This window comes from Capra hircus, chromosome 10 (genome assembly GCF_001704415.2).
Source record: "Capra hircus breed San Clemente chromosome 10, ASM170441v1, whole genome shotgun sequence".
NCBI classification, from domain to species: Eukaryota; Metazoa; Chordata; class Mammalia; order Artiodactyla; family Bovidae; genus Capra; species Capra hircus.
In genome coordinates, this window is record NC_030817.1 from 37020035 (window position 1) to 37042614 (window position 22580).

Consider the following 22580-nt stretch of genomic DNA (forward strand, 5'->3'; position numbering starts at 1 on the left):
CTTCTGCATTGATTGGCAGGCGGATTCTTTACCACTGTGCCACTTGGGAAGCCCTTAGTAGCCCGATTTATTTATTAGTAACCTTATTTATTACCTCTACCAGCTCTGTAGGTTAGAAGTTAAAGCTCAGCGGGCTTCTATGCTCAGGGTCACACAAGGCTGAAACCAAGATTTCAGTTAGGTTGGGATCTTACATGGAGGCTTTGGAAATGATTCTACCCCCAAGCTCATTCAGGTAATTGGCAGAATTCATCTCTTTGTGGTTTGGTCGGTCCCCAGTTCCTTGATAGCTGTCAGCCGGAGGCCTCTCCAGCTCCTAAAAGCCACCCACATTCTTCCCCACCTGGCTTCCTCCACCTTCAAACTAGCAATGGCACACGAAGTCTTTCTTGCATTGCAGGAACAGCAGGACTCCTCGGGTCGAATGCCCTCACATTTCTGACTCTCTCTTCTGCTCTCAGCTGAGAACATGCCCTGGTTTTAAGGGCTCTTGTGACTAGATCAGGCCACCCAGGTAATCTCTTTCTTAAGATAAACTATGCCATGTAACATAATATAATCACAGGGATGATATATGAGCACATTCAGAGCTTCTGGGATTAGTAGGGGAACTTCTTTGGGAGACCATTTTAGAAATTCTGCCTGCTATAGCACCTAATTCCCTCTATTAAATCATGTTCTGCTTGAAAACCTAGAGGGGTTTCTGTTTTCCTACACTGAACCGTAAGTGACCTAAGATCACTCTCTGCAAACAAACTCTGAAACAGAGAAAACAACCCTTCAGATTATGATGATCTTACCCTTAGAGCATTCTGGACCCTCACCCAACAAATGTCAGTTCAGCAGTTATTTAGCAACTGTTAAGTACCAGTGTGTGCCATTTTTCAAAGAATCCAAAGAGAGTAAGAAACCTCACGAACGTGGTCTATTGGGTAATCCTCTACATGAAGAAAGGGTTTCAAGATACCATCAGAGATGTTAAGAGAAGATTTTAGGTTCAAAAGCATCACTCATATACTCAAGAAATATTGATTGAGCTGACATCTACTCAGGGTCAGGCATTGCCTTAAGTACAAGTGATTCAGAGACCAATGAGGCCAATTACTGGCCTAAAAAAATCTCAAAGCTAATAGAGGAGCCAGATATGCAATCGTCATAAAAGGTTGTAATAATATAACATTTTTTTTCTTTTTCACAAGTTACCTCACACTATGTTAAATACTTTGCATACATTATCTTATTCAAACTTCACCTTAAGCCCATGAGTTAGATACAGTTATTTTCTAAATTTTACAGAGGTGGAAACTGAGACTGAAAACAGTTGTCACTTCTCTAGGAAAAGATACATCTTGGTTTGCAAACACATAGGCTCAATTTGAATACCCCTAGTAGTGGATAATATCGAACATCTAACAGTTTCACTTCCCACGGCCAGAACTACTTTCTGTCTTGAAGAACTAGCCTTCGAGTCTCCTTGCTACACATAAATGGAGAGACCAAAGTGCTTGGGAGTGCACTGCCCCTGGGTGGTCCTTAACCAATAACTGATGGATGTGAGAGTGTGAAAACTCTGGTTTCATTGCCTTCGTTCAGGACAACTCCAAGGCTTGATTTATAGAGTTAATAAGTTTGCCTGCATAATCGGGCAAAAACCACCCTCTGTGTAATTTTGTGATTGCATACTCACTTGGTTTCCTCCCCTTCCTGCCCTCTGCCTCTCACCCACTACTTTCCTAGCTTCCCTTGGGAATTTCCTTACAAATATTTGCTCACAGATCTGAGAATCTGCCCTAAGATACCTCTGCTCTGATATATATGCTATACTGCTATGGGAACCCAGAAAAGAAAGTGATATTAACTCAGTCTGGGGAAGTTGGCAAAGACTTGACAAAGAAATTCATATTTTCTCCTGGAAGATAAGCAGAGGTCTGTCAAGGAGGATAAGTTGGAAGAAGAGCTTTCTAGGCAGCATGCATGCTAAGTTGCTTTGGACAAGTCTGACTCTTTGTGACCCTATGGACTGTAGCCCACCAGGATCCTCTGTCCTTGGGATTCTCCAGGCAAGAATACTGGAGTGGGTTGCCATGCCCTCCTCCAGGGGATCTTCCTGACCCAGAGATTGAACCCACATCTCCTGTTTCTCCTACATTCTCAGGGAGAGGGACACACAAAACCAGAAAGACAGGGAAATGAATTCAAGTCAAAGGATGGATTAAAAACTTGTATATGCTGAGGCAGAAAATAGATGAAATTGAGGGCCTGCCAGAGGTTAGAACTCTTGTGTCAGGAGAAGCACCAAAGAATATTAAGAAATGATGGACCATGATCAGACTTGTGTTTTCATGCAACAAATATTAATTGAGTGTTTACAATGGGGGTAGGAAACCAACCCAGGTACTAGGGATATCAAAGTCAAGACCAATCCAGTCTATAACCTTCACTGAGTTACCAAATAATTCTTTTGGTCCAATACAGTAATCACTTCTTAAATGAACAGTGCAAAGAAGCAGAGGAAAACAAGAAAAAGGGAAAGACCAGAGGTTTTCTCTTTAAGGTTTTCTCTTCAAGAAAATTGGAGTTATCAAGGAAAGATTTCATTCAAGGACAGGCAAAGTAAAGAACAGAAATGGTAAGGACATAACAGAAGCAGAAGAGGTTAAGAAATGGCAAGAATATACAGAACTATACAAAAAAAAGGTCTTAATTATCAGGATAACCATGATCATGTGATCACTCACCTAGAACTACACATCCTGGAGTGTGAAGTCAAGTGGGCCTTAGGAAGCATCACTATGAACAAAACTAGTGGAGGTGATAGAATTCCAGCTGAGCTGTTTCAAATCCTAAAAGATGATGCTGTTGAAGTACTATACGCAATATGCCAGCAAATTTGGAAAGCTCAGCAGTGGCCACAGGACCGGAAAAGATCAATTTTCATTCCAATCCCAAAGAATGGCAGTGCCAAAGAATGTTAAGACTACCAGACAATTGTGCTCATTTCACATGCTAGTAAGGTTATGCTCAAAATCCTTCAAGCTAGGTTTCAGCAGTACATGAACCAAGAACTTCTAGATGTACAAGCTGGTTTTTACAAAAGGCAGAGGAACCAGAGTCTTCTCCAGGGCATCTTCCTGGCCCAGGGATCAAACCTGGGTCTCCTGCCTTGAAGGAAGATTCTTTACCATCTGAACCACCTGGGAAGCCCTAACGCCCTAAGGCTTTGACTGTGTGGATCACAGCAAACTGTGAAATATTCTTAAAGAGATGGGAATACCAGAGCCTTACCGTCTTCTGAGAAACCTGTATGTGGGTCAAGATTGGGAAAGGAGTAAGACAAGGATGTATATTACCACCCCGCTTATTTAACTTATATGCAGACTGCATCATGCAAAATGCTGGGCTGTATGACTCACAAGCTGGAATCAAGATTGCAGGAGAAATATCAATAACATCGGATATGTGGATGATACCATTCTAATGGCAGAAAGTGAAGAGGATCTAAACAGCCTCTTGATGAAGGTGAAAGAGGAGAGTGAAAAGCTGGTTTAAAATTCAGCATTCAAAAAACAAAGATCATGGCATATGGTCTCATCACTTCATAGCTAAAAGAAGGGAAAAACGTGGAAACAGAAACAGATTTTATTTTCTTGAGCTCCCAAATCACTGCAGACAGTGACTGGAGCCGCTCCTTGGAAGGAAAGCTATGACAAACCTAGAGAGCTTATCAAAAAGTGAAGACATCGCTTTGCGGACAAAGTTCCTAATAGTTAAAGCTATGGTTTTGCCGGCAGTCATGTATGGATGTGAGAGTTGGGCCCTAAAGAAGGCTGAGCACCAGAGAATTGGTGCTTTTGAACTGTGATGCTGGGGAAGATTTTGACTCCCTTGGACTGCAAGGAGATCAAACCAGTCAATTCTAAAGGAAGTCAACCCTGAATATTCATTGGAAGGACTGATACTGAAGCTGAAACTCCAATACTTTGGCCACCTGATGTGAAGAGCTGACTCGTTGGAAAAGACCCAAACATTGGGAAAGATTGAAGGCAAAAGGAGAAGCGGGTGCTGGAGGATGAGATGGTTGGATAGCATCACCGACTCAGTGAACATGAGTTTGAACAAACTCTGAAATATAGTGAAGCACCAGGGGTGCTACAGTCCATGAGGTCGCAAAGAGTCAGACATAATTTAGCAACTGAACAACAGCAGTAACCACTAAATGCATGTGTCTGTTTATACTTAACTAAGAATGACGTTTGGGTCCCCAGTCATATTAGCCACCTTTCAAGTACTCAGCAGCCACATGTAGCTAGTGGCTATCTCACTGGACAGCGCAGGTATAGAACACTTGCATCATTGGAGGAAGATCTATTGGATGGTGCTAGTCTAATCACACAAGAGGACAGCTATGCGTTTTCCATCTAATTGTTAGTTTGTATGTGGCTATCTCCTGTTTAGCCTTTTTTAAAAGGTGCCTCCTGTGCCTTTCTTTTTTGCACAGGGGAATCTGAGGATTCTTTTGATTACACAACCACCTGCATTGGGCAATCAAATAGTAGTAGTGGCTGTCAAAAGACCAGGATTGCAGACATCCCTTTGAAAATGCACGTGGTCCTTTTATGTATTGGATGAGGGAGATATGCTCACACCTGCCTAGAGAGCCCAAGAAGTGGGATCTTCCTGCCTCAATCTGTTTACCTTGTTCTTTCTGAATGTTTATAGCTGAAAGCACATCCTCCAAAAACAAAATCATATTCATGAAAGAGACGCAAATTGAATTCCTCACCTGGAGTTCTATCATTTCCACAAAAATGAAAGTAAGAGAGTCACTAGCAATAGTCATCTCTGAAATCTGTTACTGTAATTAAAGCTGTAATTAAATTTTTTTTAATTTACATGATAAGCTAATAGGAACTGAAATTTGCTTTGAAGTCATTACCCTTTACTTCTTCATCTTCCATTTTCTTACAAAAACTAGTGAACAAGAAAGTTTTTACTAATATATTAGAATAAACCTGTCATAAACATAAAGTATGTAATCAAATATTTTGATCAAAGTGTCACTACAGGGAAATTTAAAGCTAACAATTCTGAAGTATGCAGTATAAAACTTAATGACTATGGCTTTCAAAAACTCAGTTCAAAAAAAAGAAACTCAATTCACTCTAAAGAGTCAATTTACTGCTCAATTGAGAAAAGATTATATCTTTTCCTATTCCTGGTACCACACAGCTTTCAGGCTCCAAACTAACACTGTTGACCTTCCACTCATATTTTGATTGGGTTGTACTCCCAATTTTTAAATAAAAATTTTAAAATAATACTAAAATAAAATAAAAACATTGCTGACCTTATGAAAGTCCCCCTCTTTATTATAATAATCAATAGGGGTTAGTTATACATGAGAGAAGAGAAAATGCTGTATTTTAAAATAATAAAGTATCAACTTTCCTTGATTATGATGCCTGCTGAGAATCCTAACTTGGCTTTGTAGGACTTTTGCTAGTCTTAATTTATAATCAGCTGGTGAACACTAGCAGACGGGTTCCTAAAGGCCTAGAGCAGCTGCAGGAACCAGAGACTAAGTAGCCAAGATTGTACTATTTCTAGGGGCAAGAAGATGTCATCACAATCAGCAGGGTTGCTTTTTATAGATAGTTGGCTTTGCTTTGTTTGGGTTTTTTGTTTTTATTTTTGGGTAGCCCTTGGTTAATTCCTTTGGCTTGTCACCTGCAGGCAAAAGGGAACAGGATCATCCCTCTCTCCCCTTTGTCTAATTCCACCAGCCCAGGAGGGCGATAATGACCAAGCTCTTGAGTTTTCCCGTTGATTATAGAGAGGTGCATTGTATTCACAGTATATTCTTGCGGTCCTGCCACCAGATGAAAGGAAGAGCATGAAAGCGCCAGCAGATCTGGGGCCCTGCCTTTCCAGCTTTAACATGCCATCAAACATGGATGAGGCGCTTGACTGTCGGAGGCATTCTGTTGTTCCTGTGCACCGGCTTCAGCTGGGAGCTGCTGAGAACAACAGGTGGCCTTGCTAATAGAACAGATTCACTCATTGTTTGTGTGTTTAATGAATCATTGAGTTACTGATCAGCAGTGGGCAATGGAAGCTGTTCAAACAGAAAGGAAGCCCAGCCGTGAGGTGGAGCCGCCACCATGCTCCTTTGAAGCACTGCTGGCCCCAGGGGAGTGCGGGAGGCTCAGGGGTTACTCCCTACAGTTCCCAGAGAAACTGGTAGCCAGAGGAGGGTGTTGTTTCTAATTGGATGATGAAAGTCAGCAAGAGGAAAGAGACCAAAGGACGAAACGTAGAAGGGGAGGAAAGGAAAACATCTGAAATCAAAGGTTGAAGTAAAACCAAGAGACAGGTGTTTGCAGTGAACCGTGCAATAACCCTCATCTTGCCCCAGGTCCACAGGAAGCAGCCAAGTGGAGAAGGTCCCAGAGAATTGAGAAAAAGCCAGGCTGAGGATGTTCTCGGAGAAGGCAATGGCAACCCACTCCAGTACTCTTGCCTGGAAAATCCCATGGACAGAGGAGCCTGGTAGGCTGCAGTCCATGGGGTCGCAAAAAGTCGGACCCGACTGAGCAACTTCACTTTCACTTTTCACTTTCATGCATTGGAGAAGGAAATGGCAACCCACTCCAGTGTTCTTGCCTGGAGAATCCCAGGGAGGGGGGAGCCTGGCGGGCTGCCATCTATGGCGTTGCACAGACACAATTGAAGCGACTTAGCAGCAGCAGCAGCAGGATGTGCTGATTTTCGTTACAAACGGTTCATGGTAAATAGTGAGGTCACTCTGTCATATCAGGAGGCAAGGCTGACCCTTATTTGTAGGATTCCCACATGTTGCATTGGGCTTTTCCTGTGAGTAGAATTTGACTGGATTCTACACCAGAATTGTGTTTAATGGGCTGTGCTTTCCTTTCTTTCCCCACAAATAGGAAATAGTACAAATAATACAAATAGGACTTGGTATTTGTCACCATAAAACATCTGAATTTTAAGCAGATCTGTGGACTGGTGGCTCATCTCCGTCAGCTCAACTTTATCAGCTATTCCAGGAGCTTTTCACAATGAAGCTCCATGAGTTTTCCCAATTCAAACTTGGACTTCAGCATTTTTACTTTTCTAATCAATCCATCATAGAGAAATGTTTCTAGATTGGCCATCCTTTTCTGTGTCTCTCCCAGTGCTCTCTGGAATCAATTTATGAATCCCTTCTCTCAAGTCATTCATCTATAACTCTTGGGTCATGATTTTCCACCATCCTTTTCTGGGTCTGGCAGACTTGTAGGTAGTTGCTAAGAGTTATTTCAGGTCTGATTGCTGCTTTTCCTTTTTTTTTTAACCAAGAACAACTGTACTCCTAATATTGAACATGAGTGTGTGCTTATTTGTCCAACTCTTTGAGACCTCATGAGTAGCCTGCCAGGGTCCTCTGTCCATGAGATTTCCTAGGCAAGAATACTGGAGTGGGTTGCCTTTTCCTTCACCAGCGGATCTTCCTGACCCCGTTGATTCGGGTGCATCTCTTCTGTCTCTAGCATTGGCAGATGGGTTCTTTACTAGTGTCACCTGGAAAGCCCCAATATTGAACACAGGTAATGCTGAAACCTCACATAATGATTCGTCAAATCCATTTCATCTGCCTTCACTAATCAAAGTTATTTTAAGGCAAATGTCCTCCAAGCAGCAAATAGCCTAAACAATGTTTGAGGGAGTTGTTTTCCAGGAACTTGGTATCTCACCTGTGATTAGTTGAAACTGAGTTAAGACTGGATAGGACCACTGACATTCCAGCTGGGCATCTGCAGGTGTTCACCTGGTGACCTTTAGATGTCAGAGGACTGAAAAGTCCACAACCCAGATCATGCTAAGCATGTCCATGTTCGAATGTACAGAGGCCTGTAGTTAGTTACACCTGTGCAGAACTATGATTTGTGTACTTTTTCCAATCATGTTTCCCCATACCCCTGTGCTTCCTACGTGCGCCATGCCTCAGACCACCTTGCTTCCATATTTGTTATACCATAAGTAACCCCAGATTCTTGACTTCAGAAGGCAGAATTGAGTGTTGTTTTTCTCTTTTGGTCTGCCTTGTCAATAAGCCTTCTCTTTGCTGCAGGGTTTGGTGTTTCAGCATTTTGGCTCCCTGATGGTCAGGCAAAACAAACTTGGTTTGCTTACAAAGCATTTTTACCAATTTTCCTTAGAAAATGGATCAATAACTTTCTTCTTGGCTCTCCTTTTGCCACGTTTGTGGACTGTGGGTTTTTTCCTTCCTAAGGGAGAGGACCTATAAGAGAGATGGCAGCGTGTGGTTTGGTGAGGAGAGCCCTGAGGTTTGGATTAAGAAATGTGTTTTAACTCTGCCACTATCTCTAGAGCACCATTGCTTATGTAGTCTCTGCGGTAGAGACTGACAGGCTATTCACCAACTCAGTATCGTTTCTCCATGGATAACAGCCAAACCCAGTTCCCAGCCTTCCTTACAGTCAGGTGAGTCCTGACAAGTTCCAGCCAATAGAATGTGGACCAAGGTCAGGCAATTGGCAATCAGGCCTGGGTCATAATCCTTCCTGATGACCCTCTGTCTTCTCTTCTCCCTCACCTTCAGCTACTGATATGTAGGGTTGACACTGAAGATCACAGATCTCTTGAAGATCCTCTCAGCATTCAGGATGGCCAAGCAGGGTAGCTGGAATGCCAAGCTTGGCACCTTAGGTATAAGCAATTCCCTCCATTTAGCTAGGTTCACTGTGCAAACACTAACTCTTATCTGTATCTAGAAACCCCCAAAATAAGGACACATTTCAAAGGCCTATGTGGTTCCTTCCGGCACTGTTATTTCGAATCTGAAGTTATTCCTTTGTTTACGCTTTCATCCCTAGACAAAGACAGGGAGGACACTCTTCAGTCCATTCAAGATCTCCTGGAGGAAGGAGGAGACTCTTCTGCATTACATTCTCCTTCAAGGATAGAGAAAATGGGGGAGACTATAGAAGAGAGAGAAAACAAAACATCTGTCAGAGCCTACCAGTTAGTTCATGGAAAGGAGGCAGGAGTAGTAGCTTAAAATCTGGGAGACTCCGGGCCAGAGACTGAGGGTGTCATTTGCCATTGCACCTGCCTGGTGGCAGATCTTGGGGTTATAAACCCTGAATGAATAGAGGCTAAAGCAGAGACAACAAGCTTCTACTCTACGAGCACATCTCTTGCTGTGGGTCTGTGCTTAAATCATTCCTGCCTCAAATCCTTTTAGAACTGAAGATCTCAGCTGGTCCCAAGTGAATCTCCATTTTTGTTCCCTCTTCAGTAAAGTCGTCTTCTCAACACAGAGGAGGATGTGAAAGCCACTGCTCCTAAAGGCACTGTCACTGCTATTTGAAAGACCAAGACATATATACACACGTATGTCCTGTGTGTGGATAATTTACAATAAAGTATTCTGATCCTGAATGTATGTACAGTAGGATGTTAACTCCTCCTAGGCATAGAAGTAGCACCATATGTCCCTGTAGTAGGAATGTGTCCCAATCCTGGAATGATGGGGTTGTATTTGGTCTGTGACTCTAAAGTCAAACTTACTATTGAAATGTATAACTGATCTACAAAGATATTTATAAGCCTCCCTCCCCTCTATTTTAATAAGGTGAATGAAGGATAATTCCAGACATTTTATATCTTAAAAAATCTTTGAAACATTTATATAGTGTTTCTTAAATAACAGGCATTATGCAACAAACATTGCTCTACATCTTTTCACAGATAATAATTAAGTTCCCTATGAGCAGGATGTGATTATCACTTCTTTTTATACAAAAGAAAATGAGGAACAGAGATTTGATTATTTACCCAAATTCACACAGCCAGTTAGTGATAGAGCTGGAATTCTGATCCTTCTAGTCTAGAGCCATAGTCTATATGTTCAATAACTATGCCATACTGCCCAATTGTTTTAAAAAAAACAGTTGATCAACCCTCGTTCATGTTTGCCTTATACACCTACATACCACCCTGACCTCCCCCGTATCATCAGGTCATATCCAAGCCTACCAAATCTGATCCTGGCTATGAAAATCTTTCATGGTGAGCATGGCAGCTAAACATAGGCTCTTGGTGAAAAAAAAATCATTTTTTCCTTTTGAAATTTCATTCTTCTATGAGAAAAAAACTATTCGAACTGTCCTTCTCTATGGAAAATAGAAAACTGCTCTGTAATATTGACTTTGCCTTTGTGATTTTCTCGTAGAATATGAGTCAAGAAGACAGTACAACTGTGGCATATTTTAAATATGAGGAGTTTAAATGTGTGACAGTTTCCAGCAGTCCCACCTTTTTAGCATTCAGGAAGAGTTTAATGAATGATAAGTAACAAAGACTGTGAGTGGAAGATCTTCTTTCCAGTTGTAGCATAACTAAGGTTGGCTGGTGGAGATGGGGTGACAAAATCTCACTTTTCTGGGCTCTGTTTCCTTAGTTTTGAAGTAAGAAGGGCAAACTAGTTGCATGCCAGGGTCTAATCCAATTCTAGGACCATTCTGGTTTCACTCTTCTCCTGGCCCACAAGATCTCTCATGATCTGGCCCCTGACAACCTTTCCAATCTCATCGTGTATCCCAACCTCACTCAGCTCTAGCCAAGTTTTTTTTTTGTTCCAAAACACTCAGCTCCTTTCCAGCTTATAGCCTTTCTACCAGCAGTTCTCTCTGCTGGGAAGCCCTTTCCCTGCATCACTATCTGGTAGGCTCTTTTTTGTCACTCAGGTCACTTCTTCTTGTGAGTCTGTCCCCAACATCTCAAGCTAAGTAATTCCTTTACCCCAGTAGTAGCTCTCCATCAATCACTCTGACTTTCTATCACCTATCACCTTCTGATATTTTATCTGCTTATTTGCTCATAGTCTGCCTCTTCTCACTAGGTATAAAATTCCATGAAAGTGGGAAACTGACTTATTGTCTTATCTCCAGTGCCTATATAAGAGTATATAGCTGCCACTGAGCTCAGCAAATCTAGGGTTGATGATAGAAGCAAAAGCAGTACCTAGGATCTAGAGGCAGAAGGATTCCTTTCTGAGACTCACATGGTGGAGCAAAAGAGCTCACTTAGTGCTACATTTCCCCCTTTTTACTCAATTTAGTTTCAGAGTACACATCAGGATGACTGTGCACAGACCCACGTCACAAGAAGTAGGTGTGTACACCCTTTCTCTCCCACTGACCTACCTCTCAGTGACAAATCCTGAATCTTCAGCGACATCTTCTTCATGTATATTGACTGTCTAACAAGCAGAAAAGAGCATATCCACCTAGGAGGCCAGCATCTTGCTGCTGTGGGCAGCTTTGTAGCTCTGGTTCTGCACATTCTGGGCTTCAGGATCTGAATGAGTGAGTTTGACATCTAGCAGTCAGAGGACCTAGAGTCTGCATGTGGAACTTCACATGGTGTTCTACGATGACCAGAAAGGTTTCAGGGATCCTGCTACATCAATCAACTGACGTTAGTGGAAGCTAGTTCAGTGCCAGCTGCCACCCTGATGCAAGGGTGTTTTTTCTCTCCTAATGGAAAAACAAAGTACCAAACAAGACCACGGTAATCATCTGTCTCAGGTCTCTGACCAGACAGAGAAAACCTCTGGGGCTTAAGGAAGATTTGTGGATTTTTCTGGGAAGGACAGATACAGAAGCTGCTCCTCCCAGCTCAAAAGGGAAAAGTAATGCTCGACTCACAGCTGCAGGCAGGGCCTCCACTCAGGTTAATCACCTGGATTTAGAATAGAATGAAGAGGAATAATTGGTGAAGTCACAGGGCAATGACAGATTGTCCCCATCTGGATTATAGATGTGGAGTCCCCACTCCTACCCCACGTCAGGAATCATCACAACACCTCCATGACCTAGGGATAGAGATCTCATTATTGTTTTTAATAGGTAACTGACTTTTCTTTCTCCCCTCCAACAAAATCTGCTGCTGCTGCTGCTAAGTCGTTTCAGTTGTGTCCAACTCTATGCAACCCCATAAACAGCAGCCCACTAGGCTTCCCCGTCCCTGGGACTCTCCAGGCAAGAACACTGGAGTGGGTTGCCATTTCCTTCTCCAATGCATGAAAGTGAAAAGTGAAAGTGAAGTTGCTCAATCTGGATGGTATCACCAACTCTTAGCGACCCCATGGACTGCAGCCTACCAGGCTCCTCCATCCATGGATTTTCCAGGCAAGACTACTGGAGTGGAGTGCCATTGCCTTCTCCGCCAACCAGATCTATCAAGGGTCAATTTCACACTCTCTCAGATTCCTCCACTCACCCCTCAGGGTGATACCACATATCATCAGATACATCAGATACCACATATAATGACAACTCAGGAGTGATGATCTTCAGTCCTATCACAAAAAGATTAGACAGTCAGACATTTCAGCACTTCCTTGCCCCAGTATTTGGTCCAAAAGGTCTTCCTTAAGCATTACTAACATTTCTCTTGCTGCAATTTCTGTTTTATGATCTACTGTGGAGAAGTAAAATGAGTACCCATATTATTTATGATACTTGAAAACCATGAAATCTACCCTTAGCTTTCTCTCTCGCCACTAAATTTCATCTCACATTTTGATACCAAAAACATACTAGACATAATCAGATGATTTTAATATCTATTAACTTTCAAGTATGGGTCAGTATGCTAAATATCATTAGAGTAAAAAAAACTACCGTATTTGCTTTATCTGCTAATATAATATCACTCAATTAAAACAAAGTATATTTATCATTGTATAAGTAAAATATCTTACCAGTATTCAAGGTTATCATAGCTGCTAATTTGTATAAAAATTAATGACCTTCTAATAGGTAACTATGACAGAGTTTGACAGCTAACACAGATGTTAAGAGAAAGTGAATTTCTTAGATAACTTAGGAAGAATGTTAAATTATTTTTCAAATGCACACAGGTTTATAGAAACTTAGTAATACAAGACAGAATAATAGTGATTAGGTTTATTGTAATTCTAATCACTGCAGATGGTGACTGCAGCCATGAAATTAAAAGATGCTTACTCCTTGGAAGGAAAGTATGACCAACCTAGATAGCATATTAAAAAACAGAGACATTACTTTGCCAACTAAGGTCCATCTAGTCAAGGCTATGGTTTTTCCAGTGATCATGTATGGATGTGAGAGTTGGACTGTGAAGAAAGCTGAGTGCTGAAGAATTGATGCTTTTGAACTGTGGTGTTGGAGAAGACTCTAGAGGGTCCTTTGGACTGCAAGGAGATCCAACCAGTCCATCCTCAAGGAGATCAGTCCTGGGTGTTCATTGGAAGGACTGATGTTGAAGCTGAGACTCCAATACTTTGGCTACCTGATGTGAAGAGTTAACTCATTGGAAAAGATGCTGATGCTCGGAGGGGTTGGGGGCAGGATGAGAAGGGGACAACAGAGGATGAGATAACTGGATGGCATCACCAACTCGATGGACTTGAGTTTGGGTGAACTCTGGGAGTTGGTGATGGACAGGGAGGCCTGGTGTGCTGCAATTCATGGGGTCGCAAAGAGTCAGACACGACTGAGTGATTGAACTGAACTGAACTGAACCTTTATATAATTGGTTACTATATACTGAAAATACTTCTCCTTAAATTATATTCTGCTCACCACAAAAAGTTAGTGATGTTTTTAAGTATGCTTCCTTTGTTATCTCATATAGCAAATATTTAGATGAGAAGAAACTACCAGAATTTCTTTATTTAAGGTTGGTAACACTTAGTATTAATGAAACATTGAACTAGGTTTCTGCTTTACTTGGTTCCTGAAGGATTTCTAAATCTCAAGAAATGATCATCACAGTAAATCTTATTGAATAAATACTTACAGCACATGACAAGGTTATGTACCTCAAGAAAGTTAAGAAGAATACATTTCTCTGGGAAAATAAAAAGGCAAAAGGCAGGAAACATGGAGGGTGATACCTGGAGATGTTAAGGAGGTTTAAAAAAAAAAAAGTTTTTTCCATATGAGAAATCCATGTAATAACAAGGAAGTACTAGAGAAGGCAAGATTGAAAATGTATAAAAGGTAGAGCATCTAACTGATAAAGGAGAATTTAGAGGAGGATAAAGGGTGATGAGATGGACAGCGCTAGCAGAGCAATCGGAGAAGGCGATGGCACCCCATTCCAGTACTCTTGCCTGGAAAATCCCATGGGTGGAGGAGCCTGGCAGGCTGCAGTCCATGGGGTCGCACAGAGTCGGACACGATTGAAGTGACTTAGCAGCAGCAGCAGCAGAGCAATTGTGAGGGAGAAAAAAGTGAATGTGAGGGGCCTCAGGTCGGATGTTCTTGATTTTTCCAGTAAGTAGGTAGATGGGCTTCTTTGATGGCTCAGATGGTGAAGAATCCACCTGCCATGCAGGAGACCCAGGTTTGATCCCTGGGTTGGGTGATCCCTGGAGAAGCGAATGGCTACCCACTCCAGTATTCTTGCCCAGAGAATTCCACGATTAGAGGAGCCTGATGGGCTTCCATCCATGGGGTTGCAAAGAGTCAGACATGACTAAGCGACTAACACTTTTAACCACTTCAACAAAGAGTATAGAAATCTCTTTGGAGACTTCAGGAAAATGGAAAATTTTAGAACTGCTGCTATGGGGAATATGATGTGGCAATAATTAGACATAAATAAAAGGATATCCGATTAAGCCTAGATACCCAACAGAGATGCAATAGCAGTGATTTGTGATGAATCCAAGCACAACTTCCAGTAATGACCCACCTTCTGAAATGGTTAAAGATAAGGCATATGGAGATCGCAGGCTTGGAAGAGTCGAGTCTGTAGAGGAGAGAATTTCACATGGAAGGATCTGCATTGTCAACCCAGGCTGGGAATGAGGAAGTAAAGACAGAGGTGGGGAACAGGTGCAGACTGAGGTGCAGAGAGCAGTTAGGATTAGGAGGATCAGAGTTTGACACAGATGAGTTCAAATCCAGCCTGAGTCACTCAGTTGTGTGGTCGTGGGCAAGTTTTTCAATGTTATCTAAGTTTCATTTTCTTCAGATATAAAACGATCATACTTCAAAGGGTAATTCTGAGGATAAAACAGCACAATTCCAACACGTATTTTTGCTGTTCTGGGCTCACAATACCCATTCAAAAAATTTTTGTTAGGTATATGACATATGCAGTATGGTTAACTGTATTATAATCTGTTGATTTTCTTTTAAAATTCTTTTCTACCTAGGTATCCATAATATACCTAGGATATCCACAATATACCATGGATACCTAGGTATCCACGTTTTGATGATTCTCTTACTACCCCTCTGCTCTCTTGTTTCTTGAATTAATGTAGTCCATATTACATTTCTGAGAACTTTTGTATATATGTGTCTTTTTTTTCTCAGACAAAAATTTGTGAGACAGGTACAGCAAATTCTGTTAGGTCCTCTGGGTAGGAAATGATGTATCCTGATTAAGCAAATCTTCTGCTTTATGCCATACACAGATACTCATTTTTCAAATAATTAACATAGAACACATTTACTAAAATTGTGCTACCTGTAATGAAAATGCTCTTTAGTGATTCAAAAAGTCAACTTAGGATTTTTACTGTCTTCACATCTCTGTATCATCAGTAACAGAACTTATTTTCATCTTTCCTAGAGGTGCAGAATGCACTCCTTGTTACAGAGAGCATCTGACCTCTCTGAAGATAAATATGTACAATATACATTTACCTGTACATTATGTTCAAAAAGGCCAAGTCCCTAGAACCCCAAAATTAAAATAGGGAGATCAACTATACACATGTTCAGGGCCAATATTGGGGATTAAGGGGACAGAGTCACCAGTAATTTTTGGAGATCAGCATCAAGCTTCTAGATTGTTCCACCAAATCAGAGAAGTGTAAGTTCAACTAGACATGGAGAAAACAAAGGATGATCTAGAAATTAAGTATATCTATTATATTCACTGAGACATCAGAGTTTAGCTTTTAGAACTAGAGGCTATTTTACATAAACTTTATTTTTAAAGAAATCCTCATTAAGGAATTCTAAACACAGGAACAAATTCTGTCCTTGGATTCTTAAGCAAAACTGGGTCTGAAATCAATATAGGCACTGTTAGAAAGGATTTAAGGATTGAATCAGAGAATAGGATTTGGCTCCTAGGACACAAACCATGCTACTAATCCCGGAGAAAGGATTTGCCTGTTTAAAGGATTATGAATTTTTGAAAAGCATATTCTGTTGATAATACTTTTCATTTCCTGCAAATCAAATTACTGAGGGATATTTTCATTGTGAATAGAATTGGACAATGTTTTCATTGTTGTTGTTTGAGTTTCCTTTGTATGAAAGGATACCAAATTTCAACGTAATCAGATGTGAAGTTTCACGGCCCCAGTGGCATACATCTGAAGATTCAAGCAAATAAATTAGAAATAATGCCTACTAGCAAACCAAAAGGCAAGGATACCTAAAAGAAAGTCTCCTTGCTTGTGATGCTGGCATTTATGAAAGTCTGGGCAGTTTTATATGACAATGACAGCACAGAGAGCTCTGGACAATGAAGGGTGAGTCCAGCACACTTACTTGGTGGGCTTGGTCACATGCCGGCTACTGCCCACTCTGGACTCATTTTAGTTTACTGAAACAAATGGCTGTAAATTATGTTGAAAGATACTGTTTTAGTAATAGGAAAATTCATTGGTTCTTGAACTTCCTTAATGGAATGAGCCTTCCAGAGGCTATTAGTCAGGCTCAGAAGAAAAAGAAAGGGAGAAAGTAAGCAAGAGAAACATTTGAGGTCATATAACACTTTGGTCTCTAATGTTCTCAAGGCCTCCCTCTGTGCACAGACCTCACTTTGAAGTTATCACCAGCCACAAGCCTAGAAATCTGCTCATTGAGGACCATGTCTAATGCTTTGTTCTCAAAGGCACCTGGAAGGTTTTCTCCAGAGTTAGCAGTCATCATCAGCATCAGTATCATATTTTACTTACACCAGCCGCACAAAATGGCAATAAAAGTTGGACCCTGTGGGCTTTTTGTTGATCTGAATTTTCTCCTGTTGCTCAGACGATGGGCCAACCATTTCTGAGAAAGGAGAAGCAAGGTGGGGGTGGGGAAGGAGACTGCCAGAAGTCACAGCATAATGCTATTAGTCTGAACTCTCCCATGACGGGACCCTCACTGGGAAAGACAATTATATGGGAAAGGATGATAACCTCATGGGGCAATAACCTTCTAAGAGATCTTGTTCCACTATGTACCGGTTACTAATTTGATTACCATTCAGAGAAGTAGCCAAACTTCAGGGGCCCTCTCAGAACCCACTCAACCCTTTCAAGATTTGCCCATCTCTAATGAGCTGGGTCTTTTCAGCAATCATCTAACCACATGATTTCCTTAATTTTCAGCCGGTTGCTTAATGACAAAGATAAATGTGGCTTTTCCCAGCTGCTTCTAAAATAAGTTCAAGACTGAATTAATATGAACGGTGATACTTTTTATTTGTATAAATGGCAGGGGAAAGAAACCACAAGTGTGGAGTTTGCCAACACCTGCTAAAATGTACCCTGTTTCCCACACTTGGGACCCAAAATCACAAAGACAGCATAATCAACTTCTTAGAACCCTAAACTCATAAGATGGTGAAACTCTATCAAAATCATTCCATTTCAACAAGAACTAGAAAATGCCCAAATTCCAAAAATAGACTTGGTAATAAAAGAGATCTTTGGAGGGATTCTTGAATCCCATCACTTGTTCAATGAAATATGACAACTATGTTATTTCTAAAAACAAGAGTCGAAATGTGTTGAAATATCTCCAATCTATCAATTTATGTTCTCTTCAAGCTCTCATTTGTATTAGGAATATAATGGGTGATGGGAGAGCCTGGGAGTCTGAGAGCAGCAAAGATTTAATGACTGCAGAGGAAAAATATCCTGCTTGAAATCGCACAGAAAAGTGGGAGCCTCCTACTGAGTGAGAATCTTGACCTAACTGGGAAAAAAGTTCCCTACTTGTTAAATTATTGATAACATGTAACGTTAACCCTTATTTGGGACACATTTGTAATTAATAGATGCCCTCCAATTAAATGACACAAGTGTTGGACTCTATACAGTAAAAATTAAAAACAAACACACAAAAGGCTTGTTTTGTCACAGGACACCACAGTTTAAAGGGGAGAGGGGGAAATAGCTCCCACAGAGCAAAGGATGCACAGGTTCTCCAAGATGAAAACACACAAATGAGAGACAAAGTTCCTGAAAGCTAAGTGGAAATTGATAAGAATGAGTGAGGCCAGTTGTGGATATTTCTCCAGGGAAGCTTGAATTTTTAGGCAGATTTGAGAGGATAACACAGCTGGATGGATAGAAGAGAGGATATTCTGTGGAACTGAAATAAGTTAAGGCTTTAAAGCACGATCCATTTTATCTCTTTGTTCTATTCCCTCAACCTGGACTGTAGCTGAATCCCCTCCTCCAGGCAAGTAGAGGAAGAGTGTGTATTGCTTCTAGGCACTGCAAAGTATTTTTCTGTTACTGACAACCAAACCGAATCAGATCGAACAGTTCAAGCTCAATTCACTGTCTTATAAGAAGATGGACATGGGTTTGCAGGGGTTGGGGCGTAGTCTTCCCAGGTGGTAAAGAACCTTCCTATCGGTACATGAGACATCAGAGATGTGGGTTCAAACCCTGGGTGGGGAAGATCCCCTGGAAGAGAGCATGGCAATCCACTCCAGTATTCTTGCCTGGAGAATCCCATGGACAGAGGAGCCTGGTGGGCTACTGTCCATGGGGTCACAAAGAGTTGGACGTGACTGATGACTAACACTTTTACTTTCACTTTGGGGGAGAAGGTTATCATTTGCTTTCTTAATGTCTTATCTTTCTTTGAACTCCAACAAGTGTCTTTACTGCGCATTATGGTGATTCTCTTCAATACAAATTTTAATGTGTCACAGTACTCCACAAGGCAAAACATCTTCAGGTTGCTAATCCACTTTCAAAACAAATCCTTTTGGATTTGTTCTTAACCAGCTGCTTTAAAGTCTCTTACTCTCCTCTCATCTGTCGTATGTAAATTCAGATTAAAATGAAGTCAGTTAAATCCATAAATGCCACAGAGTTAATCTGGCGTTCCTGTTATTTTTGTCTAGAACCAGAGACTGAACATGAGCACCATGTATCCTCACTTTCCACACTCAGGCCCTCGCCTGTCTTTCACATTCATTAATTTATTTAATCCTTATACCAACATGAAACAGTGTTTAAAAATTCCCGACACATATTAAACTTCATGTGCTCATTTGCTCAATTGTGTCTGACTTTTTGAGTCCCCCCATAGACTGGAACCCAATAGTCTCCTCTGTCCATGGGATTTCCCAAGCAAGAATACTGGAACGGGTTGCCATTTCCTACTCCAGGGGATCTTCCAGATTCAGGGATCAAACCCACATCTCTTATATCTCCTGCATTGGCAGGCAGGTTATTTACCAACTGAGCCACCTGAGTTTCTGTACCAATTATGGTTGCCTTGGACGCAGTGATATTATAAGTAGTAACGTTAGCTCAAAGAATTGTGGATTTCAGGAAATATGGTTCCTTTAGACTTAAGAAATACAAGCCATCCAATAGTGCCTCAATACCCTATAATATTTAATTTGAGTAAGGAAAAAAATTCATACTGCTCTCAGAAGCACATATATATTAAGCTTTAGGAAACAAGAAATCAGAATTCCCCAGAGTCCTTGTGAGTTCCCGAAATCATAACTTATTCTTTATTTTAGTAGTATTTACCAAGGAAAAATATTTTAGTAATAGTTTTTCCTTTCTATTGTTTTGTTTTCAGTATTTAATAGTACGTATTTACAAAGTATTTATCGTACTTATTTGTTTTTATTTGTATGTATTTGTACAGTATTTATTTGTACGTAAATACAAATACATATTTACTATATGCTAAACTGACACTCGGAGAAGGCAATGGCAACTCACTCCGGTACTCTTGCCTGGAAACTCCCATGGACGGAGGAGCCTGGTAGGCTGCAGTCCATGGGGTCGCTAAGAGTCGGCCATGACTGAGCGACTTCACTTTCACTTTTCACTTTCATGCATTGGAGAAGGAAATGGCAACCCACTCAGTGTTCTTGTCTGGAGAATCCCAGGGACAGGGGAGCCTGGTGGGCTGCTGTCTATGTGGCCGCACAGAGTCGGACACGACTGAAGTGACTTGGAAGCAGCAGCAGCTTACTGACATTTTGCATACTGAAACTGCAAAATGTACCAGAAAAAAATTGTTGGATAATGCTAGGAAAACCTAAAATTTGGGTATCCTAGCAAGATTGACATCGCTACACAGACCCATATGTCAAAATTTCTATTTTAAGGACTTATTTTTCTTCCAAATGTGTTTTTTCTTAACATACAACTCATAGGATTCATATAAAGTGTACTGTGCATACAGAGTTGTTGATATTTATTTTGTTCACAAGAATGGCTCACCGTGAGTCACAGAGAAGGCCACAAATAAGCTCTTGTAATATGGCTCACTGGATTTCTATTGCTGTATAACAAATTACCACAAACGTAACAGCTTTAAACAGTTCACATGTATCATCTCATCTTCCTTTAGGTCAGGTCCCTGGGTCAAAAACTCTCAGCTAAAGTTTCCATTCTCTTGGAGAGAGTGCGTGGGCAGGGCTGGTTCAACGTCCTCTCCAAGTTCACCGATTGCTGGAGAAACTCATTTCCTTCTGGTTTTAGGACTGGAGTCCCCATTTTTCTGCTACTGATTGGTTGGGGACTCCATTCAGGTCCCGCAGGGCTTCCCTGGTAGCTCAGACAGTAAAGAATCTGCCTGCAATGCAGGAGACACTGGTTCGATCCCTGGGTCAGGAAGATCCCCTGGAGAAGGAAATGGCAACCCACTCCAGTGTTCTTGCCCGAAAAATCCTATGGACAGAAGAGCCTGGTGGGCTACAGTCTGTGGGGTCTCAAAGAATGGGACAAGACTGAATAACACATTCACTTTCAGGTCCTATAGGCAGTTCTTTGCCTCATGGCCCCCACAGGCAGTTCACAACCTGAATGTTTTCCTTTCCTGCAGGCCACCTGGAGTGTGTCTCTCTGCCTGTCCCTTCTGTGACCGGTGGAGAAAAGACTCTGCTTTTGAAGCACTCATATGATGAGGTGAGGCCCACTTGGATAATCTATCTTTAAATTAAGATGTTTGAGCCCTTAATTGCATCTCCCAAATTCCTTCACAGCAGCACCTAGATTAGTGTTTGATTGGCTAACTGGGGAAAAGTATGTGTATACCAGAGACCTCCTTTGAGGGGTCCTGTTAGTTGCCTACCATACGTGACAATAGCCACAAGCTATATGTGCTGGCCACCTATATAATTAAATGTTCTAGGAGGCACATTAAAATGAAAAAGGAACCAGGTAAAATTAATTTAAGTAATAATTGTAATAATTTTAATTTAATAATTTTATTTAAACCAATATATTCAATATATTTTCATTTCAATAAGCAATCAGTGTGAGAAATATCAATGAGATATTTCACCTTCACCTTGCCATACTTAGTCTTTGAAATCTGTGTTTTACAGTTGAATTGAGATGTAGCAGCTTCAATTCACAGAGAAGGCAATGGCACCCCACTCCAGTACTCTTGCCTGGAAAATCCCATGGATGGAGGAGCCTGGTAGGCTGCAGTCCATGGGGCCGCTAAGAGTCAGACACGACTGAGCGACTTCACTTTCACTTTTCACTTTCATGCATTGGAGAAGGAAATGGCAACCCACTCCAGTGTTCTTGCCTGGAGAATCCCAGGGACGGGGGAGCCTGGTGGACTGCCGTCTCTGGGGTCGCACAGAGTCAAGTTCTCCATAGCCATACTTGGGCTTCTCCGAGGGCTCAGCAGGTAAAGAATACACCTGCAATGCAGAAAACATAGGCTAAATCCCTGGTTCAGGAAGATCACCTGGAGGAAGAAATGGCAACCTACTCCAATATTCTTGCCTGGAGAATTCCATGGACAGAGAAGCCTGGTGGGCTATAGTCCATGGGGTCACAAAGAGTCAGACACAACTGAGCAACTAAACACACAATACACACATAGCCATACATGCTGTGTTGGACTGAGCAAGATTAGATTGTGGCTGCTTTCCTCTGACATGGTCCTGGTCCTGATCTGGAAATGTCTACCTTCACTTCAGAGTGTCAGCTCTTCTGCTCTTGCTTTAATGTGACATCAGGGACTAACTTAAAGCTTACAATATTTCTCTGTTGTTTGTTTAAGCTTTCATTTTTGCAGAACTATAACAGTTTGTCCTATTTTCCTGATTCCTCGATTGATTTTTCACAATACAAGATTCAGGAAAACATACATTTCCTGAGAAATTCTGGGAAGGAATTCCCACATGGTAATGCTATGAGATGTATACTACAGAAAGTAAAGGCCCAAAGAAGGAAAGTTATTGCCTGAAATCATACAACTGGTGCAGATGTTTGCTCATCTTCTTGTACTACAAAATATTGCGAATTCTTGTGTAATCAG

At 41.3% G+C, this 22580-nt stretch overlaps 1 long non-coding RNA gene across 1 annotated transcript in view; it reads left to right on the forward strand.

The window, feature by feature from the left end:
* LOC108636980 overlaps positions 1-22580 on the forward strand; it is a 97640-nt gene that overhangs the window by 56593 nt on the left and 18467 nt on the right. The window contains exon 2 of the long non-coding RNA XR_001918672.1: positions 21126-21208. This is a non-coding gene — a long non-coding RNA (uncharacterized LOC108636980). The remainder of the gene's footprint in view (positions 1-21125; positions 21209-22580) is intronic.